The sequence below is a fragment of the Scyliorhinus torazame genome, chromosome 2 (assembly GCF_047496885.1).
Source record: "Scyliorhinus torazame isolate Kashiwa2021f chromosome 2, sScyTor2.1, whole genome shotgun sequence".
NCBI lineage: Eukaryota > Metazoa > Chordata > Chondrichthyes > Carcharhiniformes > Scyliorhinidae > Scyliorhinus > Scyliorhinus torazame.
This window is the reverse complement of record NC_092708.1, coordinates 157713462-157729798: the sequence shown is the minus strand read 5'-3', so window position 1 is coordinate 157729798 and position 16337 is coordinate 157713462. Positions and strand designations below refer to the sequence as shown.

The 16337-nt window shown below is 51.4% G+C and overlaps 1 protein-coding gene across 4 annotated transcripts in view; it reads right to left on the bottom strand.

Moving 5' to 3' along the window:
* The window catches only part of slc39a10 (solute carrier family 39 member 10), a 153724-nt gene that overhangs the window by 107735 nt on the left and 29652 nt on the right, over positions 1-16337 (bottom strand). The window lies entirely within an intron of this gene.

The following is a 16337-nucleotide window of genomic DNA, read 5'->3' as shown; positions in this document are numbered from 1 at the left end:
TCATGGTCAATTCACCTAGCCTGCACATCTTTGACCATGGACGGAAACTGGAGCACCCAGAGGATGATCCAGGAAAAACAAATTTGCGGGAAATGTCTGCGGCTTGATGAGTTTTGCCTTCAGAGTTATTGAGCTGGAGGATGACCTGCGGACATGGCGATGCATTAGGGAGGGGGAAAACGTTACTTGGATACTTTGTACCAGGAGGTAGTCACATCACTTAGAATAGGGTTTTCTGATTTTGTTAATGGTCAGGACAGGAGGGTGAGGCTGCGAGTGAGGACGGTGAGGATAGGGAGTTAGAAGTGGAGGAGCCTCAGCCTTTGCAATTGTTCAACAGATTGGGAGGTTCTTGCAACCTGCATGGATGAATGTGGTGGCAACGGGCGGATGAGCAAACTGTCCATGGTACCATGGTCCAGGAAGCCATTTAAGAGGGTTAGTTAATAGGAAAGTAGTGATAGTAGGGGACAATATAGTCAGGGGGATATACACAGTTTAGATGACTGTGTTGCTGTCAGTTGCCAGGATTCAAAACATCTGCACTGGGCTAGAGAGGAATTTGCAGTGACCTGGGGTTGGGGGGTGCATCAACAGATAAGATTAGAGAGTGCAAAAATAGTAGACGGATAGACCTAAAGCAATGTTTTTCAAATTTTGTTCCCCATGACCCACATTTACCAACCGGCGGACATTCGCGACCCATGCCAGCCGACCTTCGTGACCCACCGTTATTGCTTACGTTTAATGCGGCAGGTGAGCCTGCTTGGTCCTCGCGATATCACTTGCTTGGTTATTCAATATTACATTTCTGGTAAAGATTTCAGCTGACGATTTCTGCCAGACAGAAGGTCTTGTGCCCAGCACTAACACTGACGCCACGCGCCCTGTATGTCCGTGCTTTGCAGTGAACGGGGATTGGGGGGTGCATCAACAGAGAAGATTAGAGATTACAAAAATAGTAGAAGGATAGACCTAAAGCAGTGTTTTTCAAACTTTTTTCCCCCCGAGACCCACTTTTACCAATCGGCGGACCTTCGCGTTCTCGCTGCATCCTTTGAAAACAAATCAAGAGATTTGTCCTCTAACTCGCCATGCTTAGCCTTCAAACACCTTTGAAGATTTGAGGGTTTTAAACTTTAATTTGCCAGTACTTCCCTGGATACAACACACATTGGCTTTGCATCCATTTGCATTGGCAAAATTAAAGCCATACCTCAAGAAATCAACTTTCACCTGCTTTGTTCCTGATTTCAGTTTCTTCTCAAATTATTTGTTTCTGGAGCTCGGGATACAGCTCACACCAGCACTGCTTTATCCTGCCATGGACTCGCCTGACAAGCTCTCACCAGCAGATTCAATTGTGAGATCCCTTATTACAAAATAATCTATCTTCAGTTCTTCACAGTCCTGCTGCTTGCTTGCTGGCAGCTACAAAATGGAGGAAGCACTCTTTTGTGACTTTGCGCCCAAAGCACGGACATACAGGGCGCGTGGCATCAGTGTTAGTGCTGGGCGCAAGACCTCCTCGCTGGCGGAAAGACTCCATCATTCATATTTAATGACCGGTCGCGGCTGGCATTCTTTTTATAAGTTTGAAACGTTATTTCCGATACCTGATTTTATGACTTTTTACGACTAAAAATTAAAACAAATTCAGTTGAACATGCGCGCATCCTTACATTTACACACAAACTTTTAAAAATATATTCCCATTTCTTTAGAAATTTAAGTAAGTTTAGGAAGAAGTATAATCTTGTTTTTACTTTGTAAACTATGACTTTAGAGGAGATGAAGTAACTTGTCAAACACATACAATGTCACAATATTTCTTACTGGTTCCACTGCATTGCACTATCCAAACATCCAAATCATCTCCTCTATTCTCACCAAAAGCATTCACTTTCTGGTTTCCAGAGAGTGGCGACACAAAGTGATGACTATGTAGGTTTCTTGCAGTCATGTGTCAGCCAAATTGAATAGCCTCGTTTGATCGGTATTCCTTGCCGCCAAACCTGGCCTGGTTTCCCTCTCCTGTCCAGTAGCTGCATCCACCCCAGTTACAGACTGCTGACCACTTCCCGATCAGTACTTCACGCAGTGGGAGTGCAAGCGGATCTTCAGGCCGCCGTCGAACAGCTTGACCACGGAGCCGAGGTTGCATACTGCCGATCAGTGGTGGGGACGAGCCGAGCAGCGCACAGAGGACAAGCACCAGAGTGGAACTCGCTGGGGCTGCCACCGTTAGCATTGCGTGCCCACGTGAACCCCGACAGCCTCTATCCCTTATCTCCACCCCGGCATGCACGGTGTCCAGCACAGCCCAGCCTTGCAACACCCCACTCCCTCAAATGCCGAAACCAATCGGGGATTGTTCACGGACGACATTATTAAAAACCGGCCGCGGACATTGGGGACTTCTTCCCGTGACTGGGTACACACAATCCAGGGGTTGGCACGGTGCAGTTTACCTCCCCTCCGGTGGCGGCCCACCCCATCCGACCCCATTCGAGGGTGCCTCCCATCCAAGGGTGCCATTATCCCCCATCGAATGCTGGGGCGGAAAGCCCAGTGCCCCCAGGCTCTTTGCCTGTGAGCAGAGCAAAGATGGCTACTCACCTCCTTGTCTCCCCGCAAAAGCTCTTCCGTCAGGTTCACATTTTTCAAAAGGCGTACTAATCGACGCCAGCATGAATGCTTGTTGGAGAGGCCGCTGAATCACAGGAGCCCGTTGGATATGGGGTGGCTCCCATTAACTGTATGGAAATAGGGCTTAAGTGGTGATTATTGGCTTCTCGCCACACTGCGGGTTACCAATTTCACCTACGGGAGTGGACCGGTTGCATCACAAACTGTTTGGTGCCCGCCGCGGTTCTCATTTTTGGCCTCTCCCTCTATTCACCAGTCTCAGTATCCAGACACGGACCGCATTGCCACGGCCTGCAAGACAGTCATTTTGTTGAGCACCCCACTGACTAACGGTCTTGGTTCTGCAGAGTGACACCAGCCCCCCCCCCCCCCCCCCCGCCCCCGCAACCCAACCGACCATCACCTGCCTGCAGGGCAAGGCATTTGGCTGCCCACCCAGGGCAATGCCCACTCTAGCCCCTCCAGGGAGCATACCGCTGGCAAGGGCAGTGCCAGCCGACGGTACTCCTGGCATCAGGGACAGGCGCTAGGTCCAGAGGTCCCCATTGGGCCAGCCACCGACAGATCCAGGGGTGAAACTCGCAGTGCCAATCAGGGCCACCATGTAGCCTGTTGGACCTGGTTGGACACGGGGGTACGCACCATGCTAACATTTTGGCCTTTCACCCCTGCAGACAATGGACATTGGAATTCAACCAGCAATCGTGGCCTTCCTGCAGCCCTGTGGATCTCCTGCAGCTGTATGAGCGGGCACTGCTCGAGGAGGAAGCTGCAGCAGTAGATTGTGCTGCAGAGGAACAAGAGGCAGCCGTCCAGAATGGAGAGCCGGCCGCCCAACAAGCCGAGGAGGAGGAGGTGCTAAGGAGGCATTGCATGAGGCCTCGTGTGTAATGGCAGCACATGTCATTCGAGGACTTGCTGGACCGGGCATGCCTTTGAAGACTCAGGCTCAGCAGGGAGACAGTGTGACATACCTGCCAGATCATGGCACCACGGCCATCATGGTGACGGTCGTCCTGAACTTTTAGGCAATGTGGTCCTTCCAGGCACCATGTGAGGATCTGTCCGGGATCTCACATATCTCGGTGCACAGGTACCGTCACGAAGGTCCTATATGCCCAGGCTGCTCAATACATCCATTTCTTTTTTAAAAAAATAATTTTTATTAAAGGTTTTCATAAAATATCAATAACAAAATGAGAAAGAAAAAAGAACCCAACAGGGTTAAGTACAAAACACAATCCAGAAAAGTAACCCCCCAAACCCCTCCCCCTCTGTACCTAAATAATAAATTGACATTAACACCCCGACTTAAGACAACAGGTATATACACCCCCTCAGACCCTTCCAGTGTAAATAACTTAAACAAAAATAAAGTAACCCCCCCCCCCCCACCTGCTGCTGCCATTGACCAATGTCTAGCGTTCTGCCAGAAAGTCTAAGAACGGTTGCCACCGCCTAAAGAACCCTTGTACCGACCCTCTCGAGGCGAATTTCACCCTCTCCAATTTAATGAACCCTGCCATATCGCTGATCCAGGATCCCACGCTTGGGGGCCTCGTATCTTTCCACGGGAGAATCCTTCGCCGGGCTACCAGGGACGCAAAGGCCAGAATTCCGGCCTCTTTCGCCTCCTGCACTCCCGGCTCCTCTGCCACCCCAAATATTGCGAGCCCCCAGCCCGGTTTGACCCTGGATCCTACCACCCTCAACACCGTCCTCGCTACGCCCTTCCAAAATTCCTCCAGCGCTGGGTATGCCCAGAATACATGGGTGTGATTTGCTGGGCTCCCTGAGCACCTAACACACCTGTCCTCACCCCCAAAGAACCTGCTCATCCATGTCCCGGTCATGTGTGCCCTGTGCAGCACCTTAAACTGTATGAGGCTGAGCCTCGCGCATGAAGAGGAAGAGTTCACCCTCCCTAGGGTATCTGCCCACGTCCCCTCTTCGATCTCCTCTCCCCACTCCTCCTCCCACTTACCTTTCAACTCCACCACCGAGGCCTCCTCCTCCTCCTGCATCACCTGCTAAGTTTCCTAGATCTTCCCCACTCTTTCCCCCCCCCTCCCGAGAGCACCCTGTCCTGTACTGTGTGTGGCAGTAGCTGTGGGAATTCCACCACCTGCCGTCTGGCAAACGCCCTTACCTGTAAGTACCTGAAGGTGTTCCCCGGGGGGAGCCCGTACTTCTCCTCCAGCTCACCCAAGCTCGCGAGCCTCCCGTCCACAAACAGGTCCCCCAACTTTCGTATCCCTGCCCTGTGCCACCCCGAAAACCCTCCACCTGTTCTTCCTGGGGCGAACCGGTGGTTCCCCCGTAATGGGGTCCACGCCGAGGCCCTAACTTCCCCACTATGCCGCCTCCCGTGCCCCCAAATTTTGAGGGCCGCCACCACCACCGGGCTCGTGGCATACCTCCTTGGAGGGAGCGGCAGCGGCGCCGTTGCCAGCGCCCCCAGACTCGTACCCACACAGGACGCCGTCTCCAGCCTCTTCCATGCAGCCCCCTCCATCACCTACTTGCGCACCATTGTCGCATTGGCTGCCCAGTAGTACCCACAGAGGTTGGGCAGCGCCAGCCCCCACTATCTCTACTCCGCTCCAGGAACGCCCTTCTCACCCTCGGAGTCCCTCGCGCCCACACAAACCCCATTATACTCCTGTTAACCCGCCTGTAAAAAGCCTTCGGGATAAACACGGGGAGGCACTGGAACAGGAACAAAAACTTTGGGAGCACCGTCATTTTGATTGACTGCACCCTACCCGCCAGGGACAGCGGCAACGCGTCCCACCTCTTGAACTCCTCCTCCATTTGCTCCACCAGCCTTGTAAAGTTAAACCTATGCAGGGCCCCCCAGCTCCTGGCCACCTGGACCCCCAAATATCTGAAGCTCCTCTCCACCCTTTTTAGTGGGAGCTCGCCAATCCCCCTCTCCTGGTCCCCTAGCTGAACTACGAATAGCTCGCTCTTCCCCATATTGAGCTTGTATCCCGAAAAGTCCCCTCCCTCTGGCATTCCTCCCACCGGGTCCGCCACATACAGCAGCAGGTCATCCACATAAAGCGACACCCTATGCTCCTCCCCACCCCGCACCAACGCCCTCCAGTTCCTCGACTCTCTCAGTGCCATAGCCAGGGGTTCAATCGCCAGTGCGAAGAGCAGGGGGAACAGGGGACAGGGGGCAACCGAAAGTACTCGGACCTCCTCCTATTTGTGGCCACACTCACCATCAGGACCTCATACAACAGCCTAACCCACCTGACAAACCCCTCCCCAAATCCAAACCTCTTCAGCACCTCCCACAGGTACCCCCACTCTACCCGATCGAAGGCTTTCTCAGCGTCCATCGCCACCGCTATCTCCACCTCCCCCTCCCTCGCCGGCATCATGATAACGTTCAAAAGCCTCCGCACATTCGCATTCAACTGTCTCCCCTTCACAAACCCCGTCTGGTCTTCATGGATGATCTGCGGCACACAATCCTCAAGGCTAAGACCTTCGCCAGCACCTTGGCATCTACATTTAGCAAGGAAATCGGTCTGTAAGACCCACATTGCAGGGGATCCTTGTCCCGCTTCAGGATCAAGGAGATCAGTGCCCGGGACATCGTCCAGGGTAAAGCCCCCCCCTCCCTTGCCTCATTGAAGGTCCTAACTAACAGCGGGCCCAACAGGTCCATGTATTTTTTATATAACTCGACCGGGAAACCGTCCGGCCCCGGTGCCTTCCCCACCTGCATGCTTCCTATCCCTTTGATTAGCTCCTCCAGTCCAATCGGGGCCCCCAATCCCGCCACCAGTCCCTCTTCCACCTTTGAAAACCTCAATTGGTCCCGGAAACGGCCCATCACTCCCTCCTCCCGTGGGGGCTCGGATCGGTACAATTCCTCGTGGAAGTCCCTGAAGACCCCATTGGTGCCAACCCCACTCCGCACCACGCTCCCTCCCCTGTCCTTAACTCCCGATCTCACTAGCTGCGTCCCGCTTCCGAAGCTGATGCGCCAGCATCTGGCTTGCCTTTTCCCCATACTCGTAGACCGCCCCCTGGGCCTTCCTCCACTGCACCTCCGCCTTCCTGGTGGTCACCAGATCGAATTCGGCCTGGAGGCTGCGCCTCATCCTCAACATTCCTTCCTCAGGTTCTTCCGCATACCTCCTGTCTACCCTCACCATCTCCCCCACCAGCCTCTCCCCCTCCCCCCGCTCCCTCCGCTCCTTGTGGGCCCTGATGGAGATCAGCTCTCCCCTCACCACCGCCTTCAGTGTCTCTCATACCATCCCCACTCGGACCTCCCCGTTGTCGTTGGTCTCCAAGTACCTCTCTATACTTCCTCGGACCCGCTCGCTCACCTCCTCGTCCGCCAACAGCCCCACCTCCAAGCGCCACAGCGGGCGCTGGTCCCTCTCCTCCCCCATCTCCAAGTCCACCCAATGCGGGGCGTGGTCCGAAATGGCTATTGCCGAATACTCGGTATCCTCTACTCTCGCTATCAGCGCCCTACTCAAAATGAAAAAGTCGATTTGAGAATAAGCCTTATGGACATGTGAGAAGAATGAAAATTCCCTAGCCCCCTGCCTTGCAAAACTCCAAGGGTCCACCCCTCCCATTTGGTCCATAAATCCCCTCAACACTCTAGCCGCTGCCGGCTTCCTACCCGTCCTAGACCTGGAGCGATCCAGTGCAGGATCCAACACCGTGTTAAAGTCTCCCCCCATTATCAGGCCCCCCAGTTCCAAGTCTGGGATCCGACCCAACATACGCCGCATAAAACCCGCATCGTCCCAGTTCGGAGCATACACATTGACCAGTACCACCCTCTCTCCCTGCAACTTACCACTTACCATTATGTACCTACCGCCATTATCTGCCACAATGCTCGACACCTCAAATAACACCTTCTTTCCCACCAAGATCGCCACCCCTCGATTTTTGGCATCTAGCCCCGAGTTAAACACCTGACCTACCCACCCTTTCCTCAGTCTTACCTGGTCTGCCAACTTAAGGTGTGTCTCCTGGAGCATAACCACATCCGCCTTGAGCCCCTTCAGGTGCGCGAACACGCGGGCCCGCTTAACCGGCCCATTCAGTCCCCTTACATTCCAGGTTATCAGCCGGATCAGGGGGCTACCCGCCCCCCTCCCCCGCCGACTAGCCATGACCCCTCCTCGGCCAGCCACGCACCCCACATCCGGCCCGTCCCCACAGTGGCCTACCCCCGTCTCGACCCACCCCACTCGCTCCAGCTCCTCCTTGATCTCAGCAGCAGCAACTCGATTCCCCCCCACCGGCGAGGACCCATCCTAGCTGGTTTACTCCCCCCATTGCACTTCCGCAAGTCTGCTGACTCCTGCAGACCCCGGCCACTCCCGCCTCCCATTCGACTCCTCCTATTGTGTGGCACACCCTCCTCTCCCACTCCCCATTCACAGGCTCTCCCCCTCCGTTCTAAGCGCGGGAAACAATCCTCGCTTCCCCGCACCCCCCCCCCCCCCCCCCCAAGTCTTCGGCGCGGGAAAAAAGCCTGCGCTCTCCACCTACCAGGCCCCGCCACCAACCAAAACAGTGCCCAGCCCGCCCCATCCACCCTCCCCAACCCGAAAGAGAAAAACACAGAGAAAAAGAAACCCAAAACAATGGAAAGGCCCGCCCCCCCCCGAACAAAAAATAGGCATAACATATCCACCGCAATCCCCAATCGCCCATCCCGACCCTCAGTCTGTGTCCAGCTTCTCGGCCTGAACAAAGGCCCACGCCTCCTCCGGAGACTCAAAATAATGGTGCCGGTCCTTGTAGGTAACCCACAGTCGCGCCGGCTGCAACATGCCAAACTTCACCCCCTTCCTGTGCAGCACCGCCTTCGCTTGATTGTACCCGGCCCTCCTCTTCGCCACCTCCACACTCCAGTCCTGATATATCCGAACCTCCGCGTTCTCCCACCTGCTGCTCCTCTCCTTCTTGGCCCACCGGAGCACACACTCCCGATCGACGAACCGATGGAACCGCACCAGCACCGCCCGCGGAGGCTCGTTAGCCTTGGGTCTCCTCGCCAACACTCTATGGGCCCCTTCCAGCTCCAGGGGCCCCTGGAAGGTCCCCGCTCCCATCAGCGAGTTTAACATGGTGACCACATAGGCCCCCACGTCCGGCCCCTCCGGGAGGCCCAGAATCCGCAGATTCTTCCGCCTCGACCGATTCTCCATCTCCTTGAACCGCTCCTGCCATTTCTGGTGGAGCGCCTCGTGCGCCTCCACCTTTACCGCCAGGCCTAAGATCTCGTCCTCATTGTCAGCGATCTTTTGTTGAGCCTTTCGGATCGCCAGCCCCTGGGCCGTCTGTGTCTCCAGCAGCTTATCAATAGAAGCCTTCATCGGCTCTAGCAGGTCCGTTTTAATCTCTCTGAGGCAGCACTGGATACCCTCCTGTTGCTCCTCCGCCCACTGCCTGGTCTCCGCCCGCCGCCATTTTATCCTTCTTCCCTCCCTTCTTCTGGTCCATCACCACCTTTTTTGTTGCCCCGCTCCTAGTTAAAGCCATATACTGACGGGGAGCTATTATTAACTCCTTCCCACACCGGGAAACGTCGAAAAAGTGCCCTTGGGAGCCCTGAAAAGAGCCCAAAAGTCCGTTTTTACGGGAGCCGCCGAACGTGCGACTTAGCTCCGCATAGCCGCAACCGGAAGTCTCGAGAGGGAATCCTTTTGGCAGTGTTCGCTTCACCAATCTACCCCAAAATGTCTGTGGAAACTCCTGAAAAAGATCTAAGAGCCCGTTCCAGACGGGAGCTGCCGACTGCGCGACCTACTCCTCCATGGCCGCCACCAGAAGCCTCGTCCCCGCTTCTTCAGTGGCCTTGGGGAGATCTTTTCACAGTTGTTCCCTCTGCTGCTAGAATTCACCTTTGATAAAGGCCCTCAGGTCAGCTTGCAGCTTCCCCCGCCTGCATGCTGGAAGAGGCCCTATTTATCCTGTTGCAGCCAAATCTTTTACTGTTTCTGCCGGGTCTGGTAACCAAAAGACATAACATTCCTGGAGGACACTGTCAGGGGAATGTTGCAGTCTTCTTGACACACCGCAAAATGTCAAACAAATGCCGTGGGGGCCCTGTAAAAGAGCCCAAAAGTCCGTTCCAAGCGGGAGCTACCGAATATGCGACCTAGCTCTGCACCCGGAAGTCTCAATACATCCTTTCAATGTGGACCGGGCCACCAGAATGCCCGGGCAGCGTGGTTCGCCACATCGATGGGATGCCAAAGGCAAACAACAGTGTTAGACAGTCCAACACATGCAGCACAAGGGGTGGGTAGCTGGTGGCCTCAGTGGCTGCCGGTATGGGCGCCGACATGTGGTGCTGGGTGAGCGGTCGGCCACCCTCAGGGTGTGGGGGCAGGGGATTCGGGTTACGAATGTGTGGGACGGGAGTTGGTGCCGGGGCACAGTGTTGCTTACTCACCCTGGCTGTCCTGAGGAGGTTGTGCAGTTTCTACCAGCACTACTGGCTGGTCCGGACGGTGTTGCCCACTGTGCCAACCGTCTCTGCCACCTGCGCATAGGCATGGCGGACGGTGGCAGTCAGCCCCCTTCCTGGGCCGGGGTATAGGGTCATCCGCCTCTTCTTCACCCCATCCAGGAGGAGCTCCAGCTTGGCACCGGTGAATCTTGTTGGCTGGGATGGTGTGTAGCCTCCTGAGTGTTAATCTTCGACCCGGTGAATCCCACACCGTTTCTCATGAGTCGATTGTGTTCCATGTGCTAGCCCCATAACAGTAGCTGAATCAGTCCAGGTGCGGCATCGGTTTTGCCATCGTGGAATTTCACGAATTCTGCGCAGTCGTCAACATTTGGTTAAGTGTGAGTTAAAGTTAAAACTCGGTGACTGTAGTTTATTGGACTCAACCAAACACCTCGGGTATTTAAATAAATCTTAATTTAATTGGTGTTGCGACTCAAGAGTCAAGTGGGGCTGGACCGCACACTAGCCCAGAGTGTCACAACATAACAACAAACGTTTAATTCAAACTCAGAAACACTTATAAACAAGTATTAGAATTCATAGTTCCACATCAAAAAATCTATAATTATTTGCAGCTGTCAAACTGGATAATGGTTAGGTCTAAAATCACGATGCGACACTAATCCTTTGTAAAAAGAAAGAGATAGTGGAACTTTTCCACAGTTTCTGTTTGAAGCTTAACTAGTGTGAGTCATCTCATTTTAGCTGGGTTGTATATAAGTGACAAGTATAAAGCGCACACTCAGTAAGCTTTGCGCACATGAAGGAGAGACAGCCTGAGTGAGTGAGACAGCCAGAGTGGGGATTGGAACTTAGTAATTTGGAGCAGTGTGGTAATTCGGTGCAGAGTGGGACAAGGTGCTTTTTCCCTTTTTGATTTGTTTTCTTTCTTCTGGCTTTTAACTGATAATCTGCAGGGGGAGATCCAGAGTACATCCAGGGAAGGTAAGTAATACAAATAACTTTTCAAATTGTGGGGTGGGGGAAACTGAAGTGACATCACAGTAAAGCTGTGGCCTGATTGGCTAGCAGGGAACCTGTTAAATTTGAAAAAAACATTAAAAAATGAATTAAATCTAATTGATTAACTAGGTAGAGGAGTAACTAAATCAGAGGGCAGAGATTAGTATTTAGCATTTAATTTTACAGTGAAAGTCTAGCACCAAGGCCATATAGTTAATTGGAATGGAATTGAATAACAATTTAGGTGTTTATTTGGAATTAATTAACTAGTGCTTCAATGTCACTTAGTAGGGTGCAGTGCTCTAACTGTGAGATGTGGCAGATCCGTGACCCTTCCAGCGTTCCGGTCGACTACATCTGCAGGAAGTGTAAACAATGGAAGCTCCTCATAGACCACGTGGTTCGGTTGAGGCAGCAACTGGATGCACTTAGGAGCATGCAGGTGGCGGAAAGTATCATGGATAGGAGTTATGGACAAGTAGTCACACCCAAGGTGCAAGCAGATAGATGGGTGACCGCTAGAAAGGACAGGCAGTCAGTGCAGGAATCCCCTGTGGCTGTCCCCTTCCCTAACAGGTATACCATTTTGGATATTGTTTGGGGGGGGGGGGGGGGGGGGGGGGGGGGGAGAAGAGAGAGATAGCCTATCAGAGGAAAACAACAGCAGCCAGAACAGTGGCACCACAACTGGCTCTGTTGCTCAGCAGGGGAGGGCAAAGTGCAGGAGAGCGATAATTATAGGGGACTCTAGGGTTGTAATCTCAGGATAATTCCCTGTGCCACGTGCCAGTGAGGCTAGAAATAGGCAGCTAAACACGTGCCTAAACTAGTGATGTAGGGGGGAGGGTTTCAGATTTCTGGACCATTGGGATCTCTTCGGGGCAGGTGCAATCTGTACAAGAAGGACGGGTTGCATCTAAAATCGAGGGGCACCAATATCCTAGCTGGGAGGTTTGCTCGTGGCACTCGGGAGGATTTAAATTAATATAGCAGGGGGGTGGGAACCAGAGCGTTAGCTTAGAAGGTGTCATAACTAAAGGGGAAATAGAGAACAAAAATAATAGCACATCACCCTCGGGCAGAGCAAAAAAGGTGACATGTGTGAGAAGGGAGGTGGTCAATGCAGGACTGAAGGTATTGTACCTTAATGCGCGCAATATACGGAACAAGGCAATATCACAATAATCATGGGGACTTCAATATGCAGGTGGACTGGGAAAATCAGGTTGGTAGTGAATCCCAAGAAAAGGAAATGGTGGAATGTTTAAGAGATGGTTTCTTGGAGCAGCTTGTGGTAGAGCCCACTAGGGAACATGTAATTCTGGATTTGATGATGTGTAATGAGACAGACTTGATTAGGGATCTTAAGGTGAAGGAACCCTTAGGGAGCAGTGACCACAATATGATAGAATTTACCCTGCAGTTTGAGGGGGAGAAGCTGGAGTCAGATGTAACGGTATTACAAATAAGGGTAACTACAAAGACATGAGGGACGAGCTGGCCAGAGTTGATTGGAAAAGGAGCCTAGCAGGGAAGACGGTGGAACAGCAATGGCAGGGGTTTTTGGGGGTTATTCGGGTGGCACCGCAGAAATTCATCCCAAGGAGGAGGAAACATGCTAAGGGCAGGACAAGGCATCCATGGCTGACGAGGGAAGTCAAGGACAGCATAAAAGCAAAAGAAAAAACATACAAAGTGGCAAGGATTAGTGGGAAGCCAGAGGATTGCGAATCCTTTAAAAGCGAGCAGAGGGCAACTAAAAAAGCAATAAGGGGAGAAATTAAATATGAGTGCAAGCTAGCTAGTAATATAAAAGATAGGAAGAGTTTCTTTCAATATATAAAAAGGTAAGAGAGAGGCAAAAATAGACATTGGACCACTGGAAAACGTGGCTGGAGAAGTAATAATATGAAACAAAGAAATGGCAGACGAACTGAATAGTTACTTTGCATCTGACTTCACGGTGGAAGACACCAGTGGGATGCCAAAGCTCCAGGAGAATCAGGGGGCAGAGGTGAGTGCAGTGGCCATCACGAAGGAGAAGGTTCTGGGGAAACAGAAAGATTTGAAAGTGGATAAGTCACCTGGACCAGATGGACTACACCCCAGGGTCCTAAAAGAGATAGCTGAGGATATTATGGAGGCATTGGTGGGGATCTTTCCGGAATCACTGGAGGCAAGAAGGGACCCAAAGGACTGGAAAGTGGCTATGTAACACCACTGTTTAAGAAGGGAGGAAGACAGAAGACGGGAAATTATAGGACGGTTAGCTTGACTTCGGTCATTAGTTAGGTTTTAGAGTACGTTATAAAGATGAGATCGCGGAGTACTTGGAAGCGCCTGATAAAATAGGACTGAGTCAGCACGGCTTCGTGAAAGGGAGGTCACGTCTGACAAATCTGTTCGAGTTCTTTGAGGAGGTAACAAGGAAGTTAGACAAAGGACAACCAGTGGACATGATTTATTTAGATTTCCAGAAGGCCTTTGACAAGGTGCCACATAGGACATTGCTCAATAAGTTAAGAGCCTATGGTGTTCAGGGTAGGATCCTGGCATGGGTAGAGGATTGGCTGACTGGCAGAAGGCAGAGGGTGGGGATAATGGAGTCTTTTTCAGGATGGCAGCTGGTAACGAGTGGTTGCCTCAGGGGTCTGTGCTGGGACCACAACATTTCACAATATACATTAATGATCTGTAAGAAGGAACTGAAGGCACTTTTGCTAAATTTGCAGATGATACAAATATCTGCAGAGGGACAGTATTGAGGAAGCAAAGGGGCTGCAGAAGGATCTGGACAGGCGAGGAGAGTGGGCAATGAAGTGGCAAATGAAATACAATGTGGAAACGTGTGAGGTTATGCACTTTGGAAGGAGGTATTTAGGCATAGACTATTTTCTAAATGGAGAAATGCTTAGGAAGAGCCCTTGTTCATGATTCTCTTAAGGTTAACGTGCAGGGTCAGCCGGCAGTTGAGAAGGCAAATGCAATGTTAGCATTCATGTCAAGAGGGCTAGAATACAAGAATAGAAGATGTACTTCTGAGGCTGTACAAGGCTCTGGTCAGACCCCATTTGGAGTATTGTGAGCAGTTTTGGGCCCCGTATTTAAGGGTATGCTGGCCTAGGAAAGGGTCCAGAGGAGGTTCACAAGAATGACCCCTGGAATGAAGAGCTTGTCGTATGAGGAACAGTTGAGGACTCTGGGTCTGTACTCGTTGTAGTTTAGAAGAATGAGGGGGGATCTTATTGAAACTTACAGGATACTGCAAGGCCTGGATAGAGTGGACGTGGAGAGAATGTTTCCACTTGTAGGAAAAACTAGAACCTGAGGACACCATCTCAGTTTAAAGGGACGATCCTTTGAAACAGAGATGAGGAGGAATTTCTTCAGCCAGAGGGTGGTGAATCTGTGAAACACTTTGGCGCAGAAGGCTGTGGAGGCCAAATAACTGACTGTTTTAAGACAGAAATAGATAGGTTCTTGATTAATAAGGGGATCAGGGGTTTTGGGGCGAAGGCAGGAGAATGGGGATGAGAAAAATATCAGCCATGATTGAAGGGCGGAGCAGACTCAATGGGCCCAGTGGCCTAATTCTGCTCCTTTGTCTTATGGTTTGGGAAATATATGTAAGGAGTTAAGGATGGGTGTTAATGACAGCCCCCCCCCGCCCCCACAACTGCCAGTGAGAGATAGAGGAGCATATAGGTAGAGAGATTTTGGATAGGTGGAAAAGTAACAGGGTTGTTGTGGTAGGGGATTTTAATTTCCCCTATATTGACTGGGATGCACTTAGTGCTAGGGGTTTGGATGGGACAGAGTTTGTAAGGTGTATCCAGGAAGCCTTCTTGATGCAATATGTAGATAGTCCAACCAGGGAAGGGGCAGTACTGGATCTGGTATTGGGGAATGAGCCTGGACAGGTGGTTGAGTTTACAGTCGGGGAACATTTTGGGAGTAGTGACCACAATTTCGTAAGTTTTAGGGTACTTTTGGACAGGGATGAGGGTAACCCTCGTGTTAAGGTGCTAAACTGGGGATATGCAAATTACGATAACATTAGACAGGAATTGAAGAATTTGGATTGGGTGTGTCTGTTGGATAATAAATCAACATCAGACATGTGGGAGTCTTTCAAGCGACAGTTGATTAGGATTCAGGAATGTCATGTCCCTGAGAGAATGAAGGATAAGTATGGGGAGTTTAAGGAGCCTTGGATAACGAGGGATATTGTGGACCTCGTCAAAAACAAAAAAGGAGTCTTTTGTCCGGTCTTGAAAGGTGGGAACAATCGAAACCCTTGAGGAGTATGAACAAAGTCGGAAAGTAAGCGAGAAATTAGGAGGGCGAGGAGGGGGTCATGGAAAGTCCCTGACAAGAAGGATTAAGGTGAATCCCAAAGCTTTTTATTCATATGTAAAAAGCAAGAGGATGGCCAGGGAAAGGATTGGACCACTTAAGGACAGTGGGGGGAATTTATGTGTTGAGCCAGAGAAAATGGCAAGGTACTAAATGAATACTTTGCACCAATGTTCACTAAAGAAAGGGACTTTGTGGAAGATGATTCTTGGGTAGGGTGTATGGACAGTCTGGATCATGTTAATATCGAAAAGGAGGTATTGGGTCTGGAGGTATTGGGTCTTTTAAAAGATATTAAGGTAGATGAATCTCCTAGGCCAGATGGGATTTATCCCAGAATACTGAGGGAAGCAAGGGAGGAAATTGCTGGGGCCTTGACTGACATCTTTGTATCCTCATTGGTTACAGGTGAGATGCCAGAGAACTGGAGTACAGCTAATGTAGTCCGCTGTTTAAGAAAGGTACCAGGGATAATCCTGGAAACTATAGGCCGGTGAGTCTCATGACGTTAGTAGGTAAATTATTGGAGGGAATTCTCAGGGACAGGATTTATACCCATTTGGATACAAATGGACTCATAAGCGATAGACCAGCATGGTTTTGTGAAGGGAAGGTCGTGCCTCACTAACATAATGAAATGAAAAGAAAATTGCTTATTGTCACAAGTAGGCTTCGAATGAAGTTACTGTGAAAAGCCCCTAGTCGCCACATTCCAGCGCCTGTTCGGGGAGGCTGTTACGGGAATCGAACCGTGCTGCTGGCCTGCCTTGGTCTGCTTTCAAAGCCAGCAATTTAGCCCTGTGCTAAACAGCCCCTAATCGAGTTATTTAAGGAGGTAACAAAGATGATTGATATG